At 37.0% G+C, this 23,525-nt stretch overlaps 1 protein-coding gene across 1 annotated transcript in view; it reads right to left on the reverse strand.

The window, feature by feature from the left end:
* Positions 1-18,576, reverse strand: part of LOC129004162 (fibronectin-like) — a 139,186-nt gene extending 120,610 nt beyond the window's left edge. The window contains exon 1 of the mRNA XM_054432610.1: positions 18,547-18,576. The gene's annotated coding sequence lies outside the window, so the exon portion shown is untranslated. The remainder of the gene's footprint in view (positions 1-18,546) is intronic.
* Between the last annotated feature and the right edge of the window lie 4,949 nt (positions 18,577-23,525).

The following is a 23,525-nucleotide window of genomic DNA, read 5'->3' on the forward strand; positions in this document are numbered from 1 at the left end:
ATATTTAGTAAGAAAATACAACATATAAAGCAACGATGTCTAGCTCCTGACTATCATTATAATAATGTTTGCTCTATTATATGAACTAGACGTCGTCCAGTGGTCGAAATTTGACCAAAAATAATTAATGTACAGACTTCTCTATTTCCACCCAACACTGTAAATAAAACATATGATTGGAATTTCTTCCGTTTGTTTTGATTTTCTGTTTACATTTTGTTTTATTATGTCACCGTAATGGAAATCCGTAAAGCCCATGTTAATTTTTAAAAATTAAAAATTTATTTTTTGTGTTTATGTTTAAACCTATTTTAATTTATAAAGGGATTCTGCGCATCTACAGGTAAATATCTTTCTAACAGTATGCGTAGATTCTACCTGTGATGCACACGATCTGAGAAAAAAAGGTTTTAAAGAAACATGCATGCCTATTTATTTAAAGATTGCTATAAAATACGAAACACAAACTTAAAAAAACCGACTCCAAAATATTTTTAAGAAACGTTTTTCTTTTCGTTCATATGGGATAGACTGTCAGCCGTGCTGGGGTTTACATTGTTACCATAGTTTCTGGCGCACACCGCTGGGAGCGCCGTGTAGTTACGTAGCGCGTATGCCGTAACTACATGGTGCTCCCAGTGGAGTGCGCCAGAACCTATGGTAACCGCAGCACATCTGACGGTCTATATTAACTTCTTTTTGACTATGATATGGGACACAATTAGTATTTGTATCACAAAAAACAGAAACTTAATAATATTTCAAGTGCTGAGAGGTCAATGGAAGAGGGGTCACTAAAGGTCTCATACATAACACAGCAACATTAGTGACTCAGCCCTTCAGCCTCTATGCAAATTTTACCCCAAGAAAATCTTAGCTTTTATTTAACACTAGAAATATCCGTAATAGTGTCATCACGCGTTAGTAAAATGCCACTTTGACTTGATTAAGAAGTAAGAAAATTCAGTTATAATGAAACTCCTTTCAGACATTTAAAAGCGTATGGGTTGTTTTAAATAAGCAAAAGAAATTGGGATGAGTAAAGGAAACACTAAAGCTGTCACACGTTTTTTGAGGAGTGCTCAAATAAATCACAAATTTACTTAACATGCTTTTAGGTTGTTGTTTTTATGATGTGGTATACACTTCAATCTTACTCTCAATTTAAAGTCATGAATAAATATTTTGATATTCGAGCCATTGATCTACTAAATATGTTTGCAAACTCTTATCTTTTTGGAGAGAGCATATTTTGTTACAGTACTTCATGGGACTTCAAATAAATTGGTCATTTTGTATTTGAAATATATTGCTTGACGGGCTTCAAAAACTAAGGAGCTCAAACTAATAGTTTATATTTTTGTATGATTAATAATGGTGACTATTCCAATGATAATAATTTTAGCGTTCTCTTTAAATGTTGTCTTGACAAATTGTTTCATGGTTATGATACGTACTGTCACTGTGTTGATAATGAATTTAGCATTGTTATATTGTTATAGCTAATTCCATATCCACAATATGTGTAGGTTAAACACGTCATAGCCTATTGTAAACAGGTTAGCCAATCTCCCCGTAATAGATTCTATGCAGTACAATAATATCCCTTGGTAGGTATAGCTGCAGGTAATAATAACGTCATTGACTATAAGCCAACAGGCCAAGATATTATTGATAGACTGCCTGTAAACAATTGAAAAGTAAATTTTAAACTGATAATTGATTTCTCTGTTTGCCGGCCCACCTCGAGCTCACTGATTCACAAACTTTACGTTATTTATATTTATATTTATATTATATATTATATTTATTTATATATTATATTATATTATTATTATTATTATTATTATTATATTTTATATATTATATTATATTTTATATATTATATTATATTTATAAATATTATTTCTATTTATAAAGGGAGGGTTAATCCTACTAATATTATAAATGAGAAAGTTTGGATGTATGGATGTATGTATGTTTGTGACAAGTAAACTCAAAAAATACTGGTCGGATTGGGCAAAAATTTGGTGTGATGATAGCTCACATTCCCGATTAACATATAGACGCATTCTTATCTCAAAAGTCCTTTCGGGCTCCGCCCCAGTGGCTCTGGAGTTTCCCATGTTAACCTTATGAGTATTCATATTTAAAAGGAATAAAAGCATTTTGTCAGCTGTTTAAGTTGGTTCTATGATATTAAATAGCATTAACAAGTTATAAGGTTTACCTACAGGTTTTAATATAAAACTTCATTACAGAATTTTTTTTATTTATGTCAATGGATACTAAAGTGCAGCCGAATTTCGTTTCTAAAAGCGTTAGTGGATGTGTAACTTTATATACAACAAATATAAAGATCAAAATGTTTCTATTTTGTGTCCTCTTCCCGTTGCAAAGCACGGGTACAGCAGCTAGTATTAAATAAATACATAAAATATTATACCAGTAAAACAATGAAGTACCATTGAAGCATGAAAGGTTCGACCACCGGCTATAGAATAATACTTGTCGTAAAATACAGTGACATGTTACGTAAAAGGTTTTGGCCAACCGTTCTTCGTCTGTGTTTTGTTTTTACTCCATCTAAACACGTTTGTCCTCCAGTAATATACGTTTTTCCTTCAGTGACATAGAAGCTTTTTTGCACAGATTTTAACACACTAAATAGGTAATTCCTGCACTGTTTCACAATTTCACTCTTGTTAGCGAATTTCCCTATAGGGAAGTAGAATTATTAAGTTGAATTATACCGTAGGTGGTACAGCTAAACCTATTGTATTGTATTGGCCGATATACTTTTTGATTTTGATGTCCCTAGAGGCCAAAAACACGACTCGTTCAAATTTATATACAGTATGTACATCCATGAACGCGATAATTTAAAACTTTTGCCCGATTTTGATGAAATGAATCTTGAAGATGCAGGGCGGGATAAGCTTGAATGAGTTTGCGAACCAGCATAGTTTATTGGCTACGTATGGAATGCAAAGGGTTGTAAATTAAGAATAAGTAAACTGTCAAGTGGATATATTTTAACTATTGTACGAATCTGTTATCTACACAATTAATTGTATTACAATTCTAAATATAACAAATTTAATGAACTAATTAAATTATTAATTATTATTATTATTATTAATTATTTATTATTAATTATTATTAATTATTATTATTAAATTATTAAATTATAACAAATTTAATGTTCATAAGTAAGGCAGATAACTTATTTTTAACAGACTGTGGAACAAACTATATCTATGGGCATTGGGTATGATAAAAATCATTGCTAGTTATCAAAAACGTTCACCCGTTACAACTGTTGGTTACCCAATAAGCGCAAATATTGATGTCCACCGCAAATCGTTGAGTAATTGCAATTTGTTAACTCTTTACATTTAATTTTGACCAATAAATTGGTTCAAATTGCAAATTAAAACACATGTAAAAGTGACGATAGTAATACCTCGACTATACCCTAGTTATCGGACGAACATACTACTAGACGTTTCCAAACTAAAATAGTATCACAACTATGAATTTTGTTTCGGTGCGTGGATAAAGAATGAAAAATGGCCAGGATTGCATTACTGTATCATTTTTATTGTAACTGTAGGGGCACCGCCAATTTCACAACGTAAAAAGAACCGTGCAAAAGATTACCTACAGGTTTAATTTTTGTATAGAAGTAAGTTTTTCTCCTGTACACAATGGATTTTTAGTACCAAAACTTAATACAATCTTTTTTTAAATACATTTTTATTTACATTCCTGTTGTTAATGATTTCCTTTTTTTAACTCCACCAATATAAATTGGTACGATTGTGACTCTGGAAGTATTAATTAACTACAAAAAACTGACGAGTTCATTAAAAGGCATCCCTAATGGCTACGTGATGGTCGTTCATCGCTTGTGATTAAATCATTACATAATAATATAGGTAGGTTGTTAATGTACCTAATCTGCTAAAAAATATGTAATGGTGAGGTATTTAGAGACATTTGTGATTTTTACGCCTCATCTAAAAATTATATGATGGATTAAACATAACCTTAGAAAATTATCATAATAATGCTAAAGGCAATCTCAGGGTACTTTAGTTTTGTAGCTTAACTGTATTGGAGTACTTTTAGGGAATTTTCCTAGAGGGAAGTATGTGGCACGGTAAGACCTAGACCGGGACCTTTTTTATCCTTTTTTTATTTTTATGTCCCCAAAAACCAAAAACACAATTCGTTCAAATTGTTATTATGTTATTACAATAATTATTAAATACATATACATAATTTAGTGAACGTGATAGCTCAAATAATTTTGGTCCGATTTTGATTAAATTCGGCTCGAAGGTTAGGGCTGGATGAGTTGCGAACCAGCAAGATCCGTATATTTTCGATAATGGGAAAGGGGTATTATTAAGTTGTGAAGGTTTCAAAACTGGTGTTTTTCACATTTTTACCCTTAAAACATAATAATGCTCAATTTTCATTACACCCATCTTGCAGGGCTTAAAAACAAATAATGTTTACATTCAAGTGCAAATGTAGGAGAAAATTTCCAAAAAACTGTACGTTCAAGATTACAATGTCACCTTCCATTTATGTATGTTGATCAATTTTGGCAAATTATGTTTTAAATCCATTAAGCAATTATTTTTTTATTATTTTTAATTATCTCAACCATTTTGTGACTGATTGCATGTCAGTGCTTGCTCTGGGTGCTTAGGTAATTAGTAGGTAACCTAAAGACGTAATTAGAGTGTCATAAAGCCATACATAGTGTGTTTAATGGTTTTCTAATGGTAGTACTGAGACGTAATGTTTGATATAGCCATAAAGACCAAAACGTCCGCCTTAATGCTGTAGTACACCCCTGGCACTTCGTGGATATGTGGAGCTTTCGTTTTACACTGATAGAATACGCTGTATACAAGTTAAGAACAACCAAAGGTCTCGTTTGAAAGCTAAACAATTTATCTACCTTTGCCTGTTTTTAGTTTTTCTTAAATTACCAAGGGTCGTATAAAAAATTATCAAATCGTATGAAAATTGGTACTTTTAAAAGTAAAAAGAGAGGTACAAACAACATTTTTATTTGATTTTCAAAATCAGAGAAAGGTAGATTCAAATGTGTTCTTCAACAATAAGTTTCTGGACATCGTTCTAAGATTTTCCAGCTGGTGTACCACAGCATTAAAGACAAGATGTTGTAGACTTCTCATTCACTCCAGAAAGCATATTAATCTTCCCGTCTTTCTTGAGGTGAAGTTTCCAGAGCGTTGCTGCGGGCCATTAGTTGCCATTATTGTTCAGGATCGGTAATTGCAGCTTCAAAAGAGTTTGCCAATCGCTCAATACTCAGCCAGCGGCTTTTGAGTCCATTTTGCTTCGTTCAGTCTGAGGATTTTGTTAATTTCGAGCTCAAAGTTTGAATCTCAATAACATTATTGGTATCACTATTTTGTGGTTCATGTGAAGGAATCAAAACACGTGGGAAGCGGTCCAAACCTTTTTGCAATTTTCTTTTGTTTCGGGTTTTGATATCATTTGAGTGAAATATGAAGAAATGTAGGATTTAGACTAATTACATACTAACTGTAATCTATGCACAATGCACATCTACATCTAACTTTGGTTGAAAATAAGTTGGTTGGTTTTGGTATGTCTATGATGAAGATGAAATATTCAATTGGCAATTTAATCAGTTGCTACGAATATATCTGTTCCTGCTATTTAAATGCGATTTATCAATGGTTCTCTTTTATCAGTGACGAAGAAAAATACTTAATTAAATGTACTTATCAATTCTAAGCATATACATAAATAATCGACCTAATGCCTGCGATAGAGAAGTAAGAAACAACATTGCTTCTCTGTGTGTCTGTCTATATATTTGTTCATCTTTTTACCAACACTTCTATCCACTCACCATATACTTTTTCCTGATTTTTTTTGTATTCGCGTTTTATTATAGACCTACGGCTTTGCTTCAAGAACTCTCAAACCGATTTTAAGCTTGAGCCGTGACTATTTCCACCGGGCGAATGTCACGACTCATGATCAATGGTTCAAGTGTTTTTTTTTTTATAGTAGGCTAGTTCAGTGTTTCGTTGTCACTTTCACGACCCCGAACAAGGCTGTGAGTCTTGTTTTTCTTACTCTTTCCGCCAGCAACTCATAGGTTCAGCGACGTCAGAGCCGTTTGCCTCGCAGAGGATTTTCAGAACAAATTTATCCTTTAACATCCGTTTCTATGCTTTATTTTTTGCAAAGCAGTTTTGTTAATTGTTCTTTACTTTTGTTCTGCTACGCAATGGTGTAAATTTATCGCGCCACGCGCGCCTTTTGGGGCCCGTGAGGAGGACTATGCACTGGACCGTTTCGACCTTGGCGGAGGAAATTTGTAACTCATGGCTGCCTCGTAGACCTTGGCCCCCTCTCCGCCCTGCTTGGTTCCCCCTCCGGTGCTGAACTTCTAGACCTGGCCCAAAACCCAACCGCACTACCGCAAGTTACCCACTGTCGTTATGTTTTTTGATTTTATTTATAAAAAAAAAGCAACCCAAGAGACTATTTGAAATTATTATTGTTATAGGCCTATACATAGTTTATTAATTGTTATTCTTTTTAAATTTTAATTCTTTAGGCTACTTGTTGATCTTTTTTAAATTTTATAATTTTATTAAATATTCTATTGAATTCTAATTTGGGGCCCCTAAAGTTTCTATAGTTACCAGATAAAATGAATTTATTATAAGAGTCATTATATATATCATTGTTGTAATTTGTTAATTTAAAAGTTTTTTGAAAGGTAAAAGCTAGTAAGATTTATTTTTGAAATTTTAGCCTATTTGAAAATGATTAATGAAATAATTGTAAGTTAGTAGGGTAAACGGGTATCAAAAATTTTTAAAGTTTAATTGAGAGTATTTAATTCATGTATTATTGTTAATTATTGTTGTTGTGTTATTCTTTTAAATGGTTAATTACAGCTCGTTTCTCTCAAATGGCGTGTTGTTCTTGAGCCTCCATCCATGGTTCTCATTTTGTTAAGTAAAGTTTTGTGAGCCGCTCCTCGGGCCTGCGCATGGATCACGCTTCCTTTTCGTTAGTCTGGGTGCAGGCACGAGGGCATGGTTCATCTGGTAGCAGAGCGTGGTTAGTGGGTTGCGTCCTGGGTGCCTTGTCGTGAAACTTGGTTTCACGACTCGGATACTTAGAGATGCGATCACTGTCCGCGTTCTGTTTTTTGTTTTGTTTTGAAGAGCCGTGGATGGATTGGTTTCTTGGAAATGTTCTGGCCTGGCAGTTTTGGAAAAAGGTCTTGTTGTTGTTGTGGTGGGGCGTAAACACATTTTATTAGGAGCTCGCCCTTTGGCCGAGGCACCGGGTGGAATCGGTGGTAATGACTTGCATCCTTCGGGAGCAAGAGTGTCAAAAGCATGGTCATGTGTCAAAAAAAAAAAAAAAAAAAAAAAAAAAAAGGTTTGTGTGTACACCCCATCACACAAGTGTTAGGTGTTGTCTAGTGTATGTATCGGTGTATGTTTGTGTGTGTGTACGTTCGTGGGTCATTTGTTGTTGTTTTTTCTTGCGGTACTTGCGGTATGAATGGGCAGGTTCTTCTTTTGGGCCCCATCAGGTGCGTAGGCATCAACGTCCTGAAGCCTTAGGAATTAAATTTCTGTGTTTGTTTTGTAAAAAAAATTTTGTTGGTTGTCTATTTTGAGTCAAGTGCTGGTTGAGACTCGGTATGGCGTCAATTGTGCCGGAATATTTGAGGAAGCCGGAGCTGGTGTACGAGGTGCGGTCCCGGGGGGAGACTCCTGGAACTGATATACGCACTTTGCGTACACAGTTCAGACAAATTGCTAGCATGCCTCAAGCTTGGGTTGAGTCGCTCAGTTTGGATGAGGAACTGGAGGCATGTAAAGAAAGGATGGAAGAGCTAAGTGGGGAAATTGATAGTTGGAGTAGTTTGCCTATGGGCTCAGCTAAGGGTTCGGCTATCACACAGCTGACGCACTGGCGTAAGCGTCTGCTCTTGGTTTCAGGGCAACCTGAAATCCAGGATGAAGACAAGAGTTGGGTGGAGGCCAGAATCCTTGAGCTGGAAGGTATTTTGGAGAGTATTAAGGCAGGAAAGTCTGTCAAAGAGAAAGTTGAAATTTTTGAAGACAACCGTTCTTCGGAAATTTCAAACGAAGTGCCAAAGTCTGTTGTTGAAGTTGTGGCTCCAGTGGGTACCCCCCAGGCTCCGCCTACGCCAAGTACACTGCTCCAGTTGCCTGCAAATGTTCAAATGTCAAATGCAAATGTCACACCGTCCCCCTCTCACACGTCCACCTTGGCTGCGGCTACGCTGAATGTCCAGTCCCCATCTCCCTTTCCTTCTCAAGTTCATAGTTCCCCTTCCATCTCTAACTCCTTTGGCAAACTTCCCCATCCCCTTGCCTCTGTCCTGAGTGGTTTCCGGCCGGTGGACGGGTTAGATGTGAATGGTCTTTGTTTTTTTCTGGAGAGTGTTTTGCGCATGCGTGAATACCCTGGCATGTCAGACGCAACCTTGATGGAACTCATTGCTCCATACTGTCTGAAACCGTTGGGGGACAGATTGCTTGATTGTTTGCGCAGAGGCGTCACCTTTGATGTTTTTCATAAAGAAGTTTTGGAGCTTTTCATGCCCCGTCGGGTCATGGAGAAGCTGAAAGTTGAGAGAGTTTTTCGTCCTCAGCAGCCAGCCGAGTCTCTCAGCCAGTACGTGGGGGACATTCGCACGGTGGAAAGGGTCTTGCGTTTGGGGATCAGTGAGCTTGAGCTCATTGACATTGTGCTTCAGGGGTTGAAGCCTGAGGAACGCTCCCGTCTGGTTTTTGCACCACGGCCTTCATCTTTTGCGGATCTGGACAGACTTTCCATCCTTTCGAGATCTGTCCAGGACGCTGATTTTCAGAGAGACCAAGCGGCGGGGCATCTTCCCCTAGCTGGTCATCATGCTGTCGTAGCACCCGTGGGGTTGGGTCCTGAACCGCCGCAGTGGCAGAGGCAACCTGTTGTTTGTTTTGGTTGTGGGCAACCAGGTCACATTCGGCGGCATTGCCGTCAAGGTGGAAATTTTGGACGTGGTCCAAAAAACTAGTTTGCTCACAGGAGGAAAAATTGCCCAATCCTTCCTGTGAGGTTGTTGGTGATAATGTAAAGGGCAATAATTTGAATGTTTTTTCAAGTAAGTCAAAGTCTAAGTTAAAGTCAGTTAATGTTTCTGTTGCCTCCCCTTCTGGGAGTGTTGTGCCTGTGACCGAGCCTCTGCTGCGGGGGATTGCGGGCCTTGCTACCATGGGCGTGAAAGCGGCGCGCTCAACTTGCCCACGTCTCAACATCTTCATAGGTTCCACGGTGCAGAAGGCCCTAGTGGATTCTGGGTCAGCCCGTTGCCTCATTTCCTTGTCCCTTTTTGAAAAACTTGAATCGTCTGGGCTTATCAAGCAAGTTGAGCGAAAAACCCCTATCTGCTGGACTGCGTCAAATTCACCCCTTCCCATCATCTATGAAGCCCGTTTCAAGTTCAAAATTGAACATTTTTCTTGGGTTTGGAGTTTTTGGGTGGCTAAGGACCTTTGTTTCCCTGTTATTTTGGGAGCGGATTTTATCAAGCACACTGGCCTAATTTTGGATTTAGGCAGAGGTCAGTGTTTTTTCCGATTTGCGAGGCGGGTATTAATATCTTTTGCTGATGAAATTGGTGGTGGTGCTGCGGTAGTCGAGCCTGAGATACCCAGCAAGCCAACAATTGATCCGTTAGGGCATCTGACTACTTGCGAGGCTGAAGCCATCAGAACCTTGTGTTCTCGTTTCCCAGATGTGCTGACGCCAAAGCTTGGAGTCACTAACCTGTTAGAGTACGAGATTCGTCTAACAGATACCCGTCCCGTTCGCTCTCACCCATACAAATTAGCTCCACCCAAAATGGAAACTCTCAGAAAAATCATTGACGAACTTCTGGAAAATGGTGTCATTGAACCTTCCCGTTCGAGCTACGCTAGTCCAGCTTTTCTCGTCCCAAAACCCAATGGCAAGTCCCGAATGGTTTTGGACTATCGCAAATTGAATGCGCAAATTGAAATCGACTCTGTGCCTCTCCCCGATTTGCATTCTGCGTTTGATTGGTTCGGTAAGGCCAAGTATTTTTCTGTTTTTGATCTGAATCAGGCCTATCATCAGATTCCTTTGAAACCTGAGTCTCGACCTCTCACTGCTTTCTGCGTTCCGTGGAATTTGTATCAGTTCACAAGAGTTCCGATGGGTCTTGCTGTGGGGGCCCAGACTCTCACCAGACTCCTTGATTCCATCTTTCATGATGTCAAGTTCAAGTTTGTGTTCAATTACCTCGACGATCTCTTGGTGTACAGTGAGAGCTTCGAAGATCACCTGATTCATCTTGAAGAAGTCATGAGTAGATTGAATAGGGCTGGCCTTACCGTGAATCCTGACAAGGTTAGTTTTGCAAAGCCGGAAATTTCGTTCCTTGGTCATCTTATCTCTCATAGAGGCGTCTGCATCGACCCCGCTAGAACCCAGGCTATCAGGGAGTTTCCTCCTCCCAGAGATGTCAAGGGTATTGCTAGGTTCATCGGCATGGTAGGTTTTTACCGACGCTTCATACCCAATGTTGCTGAATTGGCGGCTCCTCTCAATGAGCTTCGGAAGAAGGGCGCCAAGTTTGTCTGGGGTGAAGCGCAGCAGACGTCTTTTGACCTTCTCAAGGAGGCTATCATGCAGCCCCCTGTTTTGGCGATGCCGGATTTCAATCAAAACTTTGTCTTGCAAACAGATGCTTCCTCCGTCGCAATTGCGGCTGTGTTGTCACAAGAGGTGGATGGTGTTAGGCAGCCAATTGCGTACGCCTCACGCACTTTGAGTCCCTGCGAAAAGAAAAGCTCTTCGGTGTATGAACTCGAGTGTTTGGCTGTCGTGTTTGGAGTCAATAAATTCAGACGCTTTTTGGAGCACAAGGAGTTTTTATTGGAAACCGACAACCAGGCACTCTCGTGGCTTCTTGCACATCCACGCCAGCTTGGGAAAATTGGTCGTTGGGTTGTCCAAATATCGTCCCTTAAGTTCCAAGTGCAACACGTTCGAGGCACTCAGAATGTGATTGCGGACACACTATCTAGGATGTACCATTCACCCGACGATCCTCCTTCTGACCAAGAGCAACCGGGTTGTGCCGTGCTCTTGGAGTTTCCACTCGCCTTTTCTGATTTCATTCCCCATCAGCTGAAGGATCCTGAGCTGGCAAAGATCATTGGTGAGCTTCAAAATGGGGGAGCCCACCCCCCATATTTTCTGTCCCAGGGTGCCCTTTGCTGTCGCGCTCGGCAGCGAGGTAAACCTAAAGTTGTGCTGCCTAGTCTTCTAATCCCTATGGTCTTTGAGTATTTTCATTCTTCTCCTGTGGGTGGGCATCTAGGTATCCACAAGACCATTGCGAAGGTTAGGGAAATGTTCATCTGGAAGGGTATGGATCGGGATCTTGCTGCTAGGGTGCGTTCTTGTCAAACGTGCTCACTGAGCAAGCCCGCTCAAAACTCTAAGTTTGGTTTGTTGTCATCTGAGGTGGCGGAAAGACCTTTGGAGAAGGTTTTCATTGACTATGTAGGGCCTCTCCCGCGTAGCAAGTCAGGAAATAAGTTCCTACTTGTTTGTGTGGATGCCTTCTCCAAGTTTTGTTGGCTTTTTCCCTTAAGGAATGCCACTGCACAGCTCACCGTGCAGGTACTTCGAACTCACCTCTTCCAACATTTTGGAATACCCGCCACCATTGTTTCCGACAACGGAACACAGTTTGTTTCCCATCTGTTCAAAAGAATGTGCTTTGGGCACGGAATCCGCCATGTGACTACTTCCCCTTACTATCCACAGCCTTCTCATGCTGAAAGGTTCAATCGCAATCTTCGCTCCGCTCTCATAGCTTTCCATGCTGACAAGCAGACCACCTGGGATCAGGAACTCCCTTGGCTTCAGTTTGCTTTCAATACTGCTCACCATGAGAGTCACAAGGCGGTCCCTTTCGAGCTGTTTCTAGGCTATCCGCCTAACAACCCGTTAGCGAATGTGTGGGGAATTGGCGACCTTCTGCCACCTCCTGGTGCGGCTGATGTCAAGGCAACTTGGCAAGCGGCCAGGAGAAACTTGATCAGAGCTAGGGAATTGGTCCGGAGGAAGCACAATCGTGGTAGAGTAGACAACCCTTTCCAGGTGGGGGATTTGGTGTTTTGTAAAGCTCATCCAGCCAGTTCGGCTGTGGACAAGAGAGCTGCAAAGTTGTGTCATCGGTGGTCAGGTCCCCACCGCATCCTGAGGTTTTTGACGCCTGTCACGGCGGAGCTTGGAGATCCGCGGACTGGAAAAGTGTTCCGGAGGGCGCACATTTCTCATCTCAAGCCCTTCCGCGGAACTCTTCCGTAGGCAATTTTCTTTCCTCTTGTGTCTGGATGGGAAGTGCACTGGGCCAGAGAACCTGATCACTTCTCCTGTCCCCTGTGTTCTGCGAAGGAATTTCCCTCACAAAATTTTCCAGCTCTGGCCAGAGCAAACCCTGGGGGTGAGTTTTCCCCTCAGTTTGGAAGTCCCTTGGCGTTCCCCACCACAGACACCTGAGTTGTCTTTCAGGTCAATTTCTTTTCAGGAAGTGGGGGAGAGGCTTGTTTGTTTGTCCCTTTTGGAGAGGAGTGTCCTCTTTTGGGGAGGGAGGTTGAGCCGTGACTATTTCCACCGGGCGAATGTCACGACTCATGATCAATGGTTCAAGTGTTTTTTTTTATAGTAGGCTAGTTCAGTGTTTCGTTGTCACTTTCACGACCCCGAACAAGGCTGTGAGTCTTGTTTTTCTTACTCTTTCCGCCAGCAACTCATAGGTTCAGCGACGTCAGAGCCGTTTGCCTCGCAGAGGATTTTCAGAACAAATTTATCCTTTAACATCCGTTTCTATGCTTTATTTTTTGCAAAGCAGTTTTGTTAATTGTTCTTTACTTTTGTTCTGCTACGCAATGGTGTAAATTTATCGCGCCACGCGCGCCTTTTGGGGCCCGTGAGGAGGACTATGCACTGGACCGTTTCGACCTTGGCGGAGGAAATTTGTAACTCATGGCTGCCTCGTAGACCTTGGCCCCCTCTCCGCCCTGCTTGGTTCCCCCTCCGGTGCTGAACTTCTAGACCTGGCCCAAAACCCAACCGCACTACCGCAAGTTACCCACTGTCGTTATGTTTTTTGATTTTATTTATAAAAAAAAGCAACCCAAGAGACTATTTGAAATTATTATTGTTATAGGCCTATACATAGTTTATTAATTGTTATTCTTTTTAAATTTTAATTCTTTAGGCTACTTGTTGATCTTTTTTAAATTTTATAATTTTATTAAATATTCTATTGAATTCTAATTTGGGGCCCCTAAAGTTTCTATAGTTACCAGATAAAATGAATTTATTATAAGAGTCATTATATATATCATTGTTGTAATTTGTTAATTTAAAAGTTTTTTGAAAGGTAAAAGCTAGTAAGATTTATTTTTGAAATTTTAGCCTATTTGAAAATGATTAATGAAATAATTGTAAGTTAGTAGGGTAAACGGGTATCAAAATTTTTTAAAGTTTAATTGAGAGTATTTAATTCATGTATTATTGTTAATTATTGTTGTTGTGTTATTCTTTTAAATGGTTAATTACAGCTCGTTTCTCTCAAATGGCGTGTTGTTCTTGAGCCTCCATCCATGGTTCTCATTTTGTTAAGTAAAGTTTTGTGAGCCGCTCCTCGGGCCTGCGCATGGATCACGCTTCCTTTTCGTTAGTCTGGGTGCAGGCACGAGGGCATGGTTCAAGCTCACGGGAATATTTTATTGATTTATTTCAATGGAAACATTACAAGCAACCGTGTTTACATGGTTTACACCCCTAACGTTGTTTAATGTTTGTTACTATAAAAGGTGATTGATATCTGATAATGTTTTGTAAAACTATAAGGTAAGCATGTTTAATCCTAAGTGATTTTGTTTGTAACACCAGCTCATTTTTTGCCCGGTCGAAGGCGTCGTGTGTTATAAGGTGTTTTAGGTGTACAGCCAGATAAAATTGAGTTTAAACTATATACTACCACTAATCCATAAAATAAAGAAAACTAGATCCAAACGAAAGGTAAACAAACTACTTTACCTGAAGACCATTGTAATAGAAAAGGTCAAGGTTAGCATGAATATGTTGGCAGCGAAATTGCTCTATGTCCCACGGTCCGAGTCAATATTTACTCTATGTGCGGAGTAGCCTTCGAGGCTTGTTTAGTTCGCACCAAACTTCCCTTGCTCAACAAATAATCATTGAAAGAAATTACAAATATACCATAATTGACCATTAGAATAATAGAAAATCTAAAACTCTTATTGTATTCATTTATTGTAATCTTGGTGTTTTCTTCGTCAATTAATTGACATTATTATTAGAAAATTCCTTGAAAATATTACTTTAATTTGGTTTGGTTTATTTGACATTTAAAATTTCAGCAAAAACAACTATCAGAGTTTTCTTTTATTCTTTTATAATGTTGATTAAAAATAGATTTTATTTCACATGTTACTTTACAGAAAATAGGATTACTTTCGGGCCTAGCGGGAAACATTACTTTTGGGTCTGCATTGTATACATTATAGTCATGCATTAAAATGCTAAAATCCTTCAAATAAATAAAAAAATTGTCAACAGCTTTTAAATAAAATATAAACTCACGCTAAATTTACTTCAATTGAGAAAATCCGGTTCGAACCATTATTATTGTTGGGTTGGCCGATACTTCTAGGTGTTTTTTCCAAAACTACTATAGGTAAAAATAAAATGTTTTTATCATTATTAAAATTTGGATTTTGAATAATCACGACATAGAGCATCTTGGAAAGTACAGACTGGCCGATCTCTCCCCCTTCTTCAAAAAAATTCATATGTGTCCAATTCGTTTAACAAATCTGTATATTTTTATTTCAACTTCTTTGTATTACCCACTTATATTTATAATACCTTTTCTATTAACACGAACTTCGGTATTTTTAATTTAGACCTAAATTACAGATTAAGTATTACTACAGAAAGAGTTATATTTCTCTAGATGATAAGCTTCCACGGTCACTGTAGATTGTCAAATCTTGGTCTTCGGGTGTTGACCGCGTCGTTGAATAAGTTAAACTAGAGGCCGACGTTTCGGATGCGTAGCAGCTATCCATCTTCGGGGCGAACTACTATTCAACTGAAGAAGGTCATGAGCGTCGTCCTATTTTATTAGTTGGTGGGGGTGAGGGGTGATGGTATGCGGAGTCTTGTAGAACGTTCTGGAATGTGTAGGGGGTTCTGGCCTTTCTGGAATGTTGTTGCTCTGGGGTTGATGGATACCTGTGCTATTTTAGTGATCTGTAGAACTTTCTGGGTCACATTTACAAGATAATTTACTGATGATTGGTGTCCAGGCTGGGCTGATTTCTAATCCGTGATCCCTGTTAAAGTTGAATTTGTGTTTCTTTATTTCTATGGACTCTAATACTTTTCTTTCAAAGTAGTTGTTGGATGAAGCGATTATTTTCGTGCTTTCGAAGTCTATGGAGTGTTTGAACTCTGTAGAGTGGCTGGCAATGGCAGAACGGTCGTCGCAGTTCTTGGTTTGGCGAATATGTTCTTTAATTCTGGTAGATACTAATCTTCCTGTTTCACCCACATAACACCTTCCGCAGCTACATTTAACGTGGTATACTCCTGATGAATGTAGGGGTATCTTATCTTTAACTGGACGAAGAATATCTTTTATTTTGTTGAAAGGCCGAAAAACTGTTTTGATGCCGTATTTTCCCAACACTTTTCCTATTTTGTCAGAGGTTCCCTTGACGTACGGTAGAAAGGCTCGGTTTTGTTTCTCTTCAGAATTTTTTGGTTTACTATCCTGCGAGTTTGTTGTGATCCGGTTTTCTTGATTCCTTATTGCATTGTATATACTGTACTTTTTGTAACCATTTTGTTGTAAAGTTTTGATCAGGTGTGATTTTTCCTGTTTGATGTAATCTTGGCTGGAGATGGCTAAAGCCCTGTTGATTAATGTTTTTAGTACGGCATTTTTCTGGACGGGATGAAAAGCACGTCACAACAAACTCGCAGGATAGTAAACCAAAAAATTCTGAAGAGAAACAAACCGAGCCTTTCTACCGTACGTCAAGGGAACCTCTGACAAAATAGGAAAAGTGTTGGGAAAATACGGCATCAAAACAGTTTTTCGGCCTTTCAACAAAATAAAAGATATTCTTCGTCCAGTTAAAGATAAGATACCCCTACATTCACCAGGAGTATACCACGTTAAATGTAGCTGCGGAAGGTGTTATGTGGGTGAAACAGGAAGATTAGTATCTACCAGAATTAAAGAACATATTCGCCAAACCAAGAACTGCGACGACCGTTCTGCCATTGCCAGCCACTCTACAGAGTTCAAACACTCCATAGACTTCGAAAGCACGAAAATAATCGCTTCATCCAACAACTACTTTGAAAGAAAAGTATTAGAGTCCATAGAAATAAAGAAACACAAATTCAACTTTAACAGGGATCACGGATTAGAAATCAGCCCAGCCTGGACACCAATCATCAGTAAATTATCTTGTAAATGTGACCCAGAAAGTTCTACAGATCACTAAAATAGCACAGGTATCCATCAACCCCAGAGCAACAACATTCCAGAAAGGCCAGAACCCCCTACACATTCCAGAACGTTCTACAAGACTCCGCATACCATCACCCCTCACCCCCACCAACTAATAAAATAGGACGACGCTCATGACCTTCTTCAGTTGAATAGTAGTTCGCCCCGAAGATGGATAGCTGCTACGCATCCGAAACGTCGGCCTCTAGTTTAACTTATTCAACGACGCGGTCAACACCCGAAGACCAAGATTTGACAGTTATATTTCTATCTATATTTACCTTTTTAGACGATTACGATTCACTATGGTTGATTTATGGTTACTTAGTGGCATTAGCGTGCAGAAAAACAACCTAATTGGATAATTGGTGGCTCACACGCAAAGAAGAAATAATTCCTGAGTATATATTGACTGAGTAGTAGGAATGCAATGGAAGTTCGTCCGTAATTTCCGCTTACGTTGAAATGCACTTTATTTAATTCATGTTTTATACAATGATATGAAGATGTTAGAAAACACACAAATTTAAAAGATTAGTTTTGATGATTCAAACACATCCACCTTCAAACTTAGGTAAAATCAAAACTTCAATTTTAACAATAACCTGAAAATAAAACATGACTTTACTAACTAGCTTTTGTTAATTTATTGTACCATCAAATCAATAAGACTCTCACATAATTAAATGTAGCTTGGTAACACTTTAAAGTTTTTTTATTTATAGTTTTTTTGATAAGATACTTTGCTCACCAATTAAATGTGCTTCGTATTTTTGTGCGATTTTCTATAAATGTACACAAATTAATATTATTACAATTATAATGTTATTTGTGTTTTATTCTTGTGAAAACGGATTTTATTGTAACTAAGCAATATTATAACACACCAGTACTGGTTAGTGTACCCAGTTAGTGTTTTTGTTAAGGTAAAGCAAACTTAAATAGAAAGTTAGATACAATTTAGGAACAAAATTACAGTATAAAATGCCGAAACACATAATAATATGATGTGATCAATCATGTAAAAGGAATGAATGAAATATTTCTTACTTACCGGAGAGGATAGCTGAAGAACCAGAATCATTAACAAAATCCGGTAAATTGCTTAACCTTACGCTTAAACACAAATAGATAAAGCAACATAATGCATATTTGGCATTAAATATCAACGAACTGATTTCCATTGAAATCTCGATTAATTAAATTCGTACATTTTTGCAAGAAATATATTTACGAAAAACAGGGGGTTTTCTTACTACAAGCTACTAGTAAATGGTGTTTATCTAAGCCACTATCAAGCATTCTGAAAGTATACTAATTCCCATTCAAACTACATACCTAAACTTGTCAAATAATCTATGTTCACGTTTCCTGGAAATCAATGAGTAATGAAGTGCGTGAGGATGAAAATTAGAAAAATGTGTTGTTTACATTTGAAAAAAAAATTAAGTAGTTTTCCTAAACTTCCCCCACTTGTTTGCTTCTGCTACAAGTATAAGCAATATTTATTTGAAGTTATCGAGTGCTTAATTTGGTCGAGCGATACATGTAAATAACTGTATCTATATAGTTCTATATACTATAACTATATACTCATTATAAATGGTTAAACAAAACACACACAATATAATAGGTGAGCTAGAGAACCATAGATTTAAATGTGTTTTTCTTTGTTAAATGTGATTGTTTTACAGGGTATCCAGCCCAGATCGATTTTGTATCGAGTGATAAGAACAACCAATTTAGATTATACGGCACCACAAGTTTGAATACCCCGTTAATATCAAACTTATTGTTGATAAAATATAACATCAAAATTAAGATACACATACCAATTATTTTTCAGCCAGCCAAAAGCCAAGTGTTTAAACTAATTGACAACCGGTGCAGTAAGTAGTTCGCACTTTGATCAACAAACGCCGACTGACGACTGGCGAAGAGCTGATAGGAGAGAAGGGTTGCCACTGCGATAAACCAAATTATCGTGCTTTACTGCCAACATAACGAAAAAAATTGTCGTATTAAGGTAGTTGATTATTTTAGGATACGATTTTTTCTATCATACGATTTTTATTGTTTTGTTCAAAGTTAAAAATTCAAATTTGAATAAATACCAAAGTCGTTCATGTTACCGAGTCTGATTCCTACCAACCGCTAATGAAAATGCATTTCGTTTGATATACTATCGTAAAAAATTGTCAAATTGCTTTTAGGAATGGTAGTTCTAGATTGTTTTTCTCATCTGAGTTTAGCAAACATAAGAAATTCAGTGGTCCTACAAATCTAAGTGTCGCACCATACAAACAACCAGATTTATTTGTATATGTTTAAGATCGCAGTGAATTGGGCTCCAAGCTACCGCTTCGCTATATAAAACTCGCTATATAGGTAGAAGCACATACAATACACCATTATTATGGTATTTTCTTTTGTCAATGGTAGAAGATATTGGTTATTTGCGGGAATTAGACCTGGACTTTCAGGCAAGAAGTATAGCGCTTTCACTATTTAAAACTAAGCTGTGGTATTTTGTGGTAAAATGTACTAAGCTATGTGGTAAAAAACTTTGAGTAAAACCTATCTTAGACAGTGTGCTAAACATGTTTCGAAATTGGACAACTCAATTTATGAACCTTTTAAAGATGGAAAGATTTGTTGTCTATACAACAATACCATGCATGGCTGGAATAACTTCGCTTTATGAGAGGCAAAGCCGGGTTTCCATTATGTTCAACGGATCTACAGAGCGTACATACAGGCTCTAGTGATTAGATTAGGACTGTCATACGTCAGCTTTGCTGCTATTGTAAGCTTTCTATCCAACTCTACTTTATGCGATTGTATTTTATGTCTAGTGATGCATAAACAATTGTAGTAGTGTGGGAAGGATAGAGGGTTTAAACATACTATCTAAACAATAAGAACTATTGTTTAAAATCTGCGTTCCCTAAGTGCTTAGTTTTATGAATGAATTGTTTTTAGTGTCTTTGAAACGAGGTCAGGCTGCGGAATTGATGAATGTGGCTATTTAATTTTTTACAGAAAAAATTACCGTTCGCTGTATAGCTTAAGTTTAAGTTTGATGAGCTTTGCAGCTGTACAAAATGAATAACCGTGTCAAAAATATTACGAAGTGGGTCTAAATAAAGTAAATACGAGTGTTGCGGGTTTCCTGCACGCCATGAATGAAAATTAACAATATAATCATTAGCTTGAAAAGCTCCAAATCAAACTAACCAAAAAAACATATTTCAAAATCTACCAGAAAATAAGAGAGAAACATTCAATGGACAACAGCGCACTAAAACCAACAACGCACCACTGTGAAACATACATGAACACTAGTCTCATATTTTACAATTGTGTTTGCAAATGGTTTTAGAAAAAGGAAAAAATAAGTGTATGATATAAATGTAAATCTATTGTAAAGTCAGTTAGGCAAATGTATAATTAAAATCTTTAAATAGTTCAAAACCGGCAAATTATTCTGTAAATACATAATCATGTTTAAAAAAAATTAAAACATTAGACTCTAAGTTTATTTAGTTTGTATCAATAAGTGTTTTAGAACCAAGGTAATGGATTGAACATTTTGAATTCTGTCAAAGTTTACTACAGTCATTGACTAAACAAACCTTCAATGATGCAGTTCAGTTACCCCTTGCAATGAGCTAGCAGCGCCTTCCGATGTATGGCTGTGATTAAGGTGCTGTCTTCATGTTGCATTTTGGGATTTCAAGGAACTCATATTTGTGTCGATTTTTGCTACTGTCCATTACGTAAGTAGATCAGCAGGTGCCATTTTTGTGTTCTTATAAACTGATTATAATCTAATTAAATCTAAGGCGTACCTTACGATCCAATTTATTATAGGTATAGTATTTATTATTTGTTATATAGACGAAGATCATGGCCATGTACCTATGTTGTTTCCATTTATGTCTTTGTAAATATTTATTTGTGGGATCAACGTGTGTGCAAATTATACCAAATCGACAATATCTCAAACAAGAGATGGCAAACAAGAAGTTTAGCTAACCTATGATACAAAGGACTGACGATAACGTTTCGACGTAGAAACCTAGGTCTCCACTATATAATAAATTGGATCGTAAGGTAAGCCTTAGATTTAATTATGTTCAATAACGATCCAGAGGCTATATCTCCAAATGATTATAATCGTAGGTTAAAAATTTTATTGAATATACTCTTTTTGATATTTTTAGCCTGGAGTTAAAATTGAACATCCTTCTAATAAAAAATAAATTATCATAGTTAAAATCTAAGGCTTACCTTACCATCTATTGTATTTTCTAGTGGATACCTAGGTTTCTACTTCGAAACGTTATCGTCTGTCCCTTGTCTCATAGATTAGCTAAACTTTTAGTTTTCCATCTCTTACTTGAGATATTTTCGATTTGGTATAATTTGTACGAACATTGAACACATATAAATATTTACTAGGACATAAATTAAAACAACTTAGATACATGGCGATGGTCTTCTTTCTACTTACTAACTTACTATAGAGTTTTATGAGAACATTTTTAAAATATGCAGGAGCTTTTTCATGTTTTATTTAAATATTTAATTCTTATTAATCCACAAACCCCATAAAATAATGGACAATAGGGTGTTTACAAAATAACAAACATTCCTAGTAAAAACTTAGTAAATAATGTTGGTCCTTCATACGCCAAACAAAAAGGTACAACTCACAATGCTGCTTAAATTACAGTTCAAAAGTCATTGCAATGTTTGCGATTTAATCTATAAAGTGTCATTTTTACTCCCACTGTACATATTATTAAGGGCTTTGACATGCTAATGGGTATGTGTTAGTTTGCTGATAAGTGTATTTAGATCTTACACAGCTGCTTTAAATGTCTGAGGAGAGGATACTGTTTGCTTATATAACTGTCCAGTATTAATTGGTCTGGTAATAGCATAATACCCCCTAGCACAGTATCTGATTACTTTGTTACATCATTACTTAGTAACGAGAGACAATATGTTATTTAAAGAGTATTACACGTTTTTATTAAACTAATAAGATATATACTAGTGTACTTGTTGCTCGAAATCGAGCAATTGTCAAGTACCGGTATTATACAGAAGTTATTTTAAAACTACAGTAATAACAGTCATAATTTTCGATGAGTTTTAAGATCCGACTAAAAGCTTATAATTTTCGATGAGTTTAAAAGATCCGACTAAAAGCTTATGTAACTAATTAAAATACTCACGCTATAATAGCGCTTTGAAATAATAAACGCGCCTTGTAAAAATATTTTAGCATTTTTTAGACCCGGCTTATTTTTTGTGTTTTCTACAAATGTTTCCCGACTTAAAACGGTTACCAGTAAACATTTCTTGCATGTATTTATTTGATCTGACATTAGGTAGGTTTACTTTACCACTGTGACAACATGATGTGTAAATTCTTCGTTGTTTTTTTTTTACTTCCAGAATAAGTTGCTTGGCATAAATGGCAAAACTGATTCGTCTCTCCAAGTGATTGTGTACCTGGGTTCCTTACTGTGAGACCAGGCCTCTCTTCTACTCTTCTCATAAGTATAAGATTTCCTATTAATTGTCTCCTCCTCCTGTTTTCAATATTTCTCCTTTAAACTCAAGAAATTTTCTGTTCTTCCAACAAAACTGATTAACTGTTTAGATTAGTCTATAACCTCCTAAACAAACATGTTTCCCAAAAAGCTACTCCCAAAAATATTTACTCCCAAAAAGCTGGTCAGTTTCTTTTTATGTACAGCTGTTTTTGTTTTTAAATTTGTTCAATGTAATTCTTATGGGGAAATGCGACCTTTGAAGGCGTCTCCGCCTTTAGGGTAAGAGTTCTTAAATTCTAAAACCTTAATGCAAAACTACGAATTGAGACGAATCATTTGACACCTCAAACGTTAAAATCGGTCCAGAAATAACGGAGGAGATTTGTTCACAAAAAATAGCCCTCACGTATATTAATATAAGAGATACTTTCATTTATATCACCTTATTCAAGAACTGGATAGTTAATTCTTTAGAAGAAGATGTATAGTGTTCATAATGGGATGTGACAAACTTCAGGGGCTGATAGTACTAATCAATCTAAACAAAAAAGTTCATATAAACATGGGCCGAAAAAAATCGTTTAGCCGCCATTTTCTATTTTTTACAAAACAGTCTCAATAATTATTCAAGCTACGTGAACCAAACTTTGCACATATATTTATTGTGATAAGAGGCAAATTTAAATTACTAAAATATAGCTGATTTTATGAAAAATTTCAAGAACACTTTTATTTAGCATTTGTAATTCCATATCTAACAATACCAAGTTCAAAAAAATTTAATAAAAAATCATTTAAATGTTATGATTTTTTAGTGTAAAATGAGGCAAACCTGACTATCTTAGCCTTATTCTACACCATTTTACTAAAAAAAATCGTGATATTTCAGTTATTTTTTTATTTGATCTGTTTTAACTTGTTATTGTTTGATAGGGAACTCAAAATGCTAAATAAAAGGTGTTCTTGACATTTTTCCATAAAATCATCCATATTTGGGTAATTTAAGTTTAAAGTTTTTAAATGGCCGCCATTTTGTTAATGTAAAAGAAAATAATGTCATTTTTAGCGAATTTCCCTATAGGGAAGTAGCTATTACCATAGGTGGCACGGTAAGACCTAGACCCGGGACCAATTTACTTTTTCATTTTGATGTCCCCAGAGGCCAAAAACACCATTCGTTCAAATTTTTATATATGTATATATATATATATATATATATAGACTTATATATATATATATAG

The sequence above is a fragment of the Macrosteles quadrilineatus genome, unplaced genomic scaffold, assembly GCF_028750875.1.
Source record: "Macrosteles quadrilineatus isolate MER2022 unplaced genomic scaffold, UCM_ALF_1.0 Scaffold_9__3_contigs__length_116548681, whole genome shotgun sequence".
Classification (NCBI taxonomy): domain Eukaryota; kingdom Metazoa; phylum Arthropoda; class Insecta; order Hemiptera; family Cicadellidae; genus Macrosteles; species Macrosteles quadrilineatus.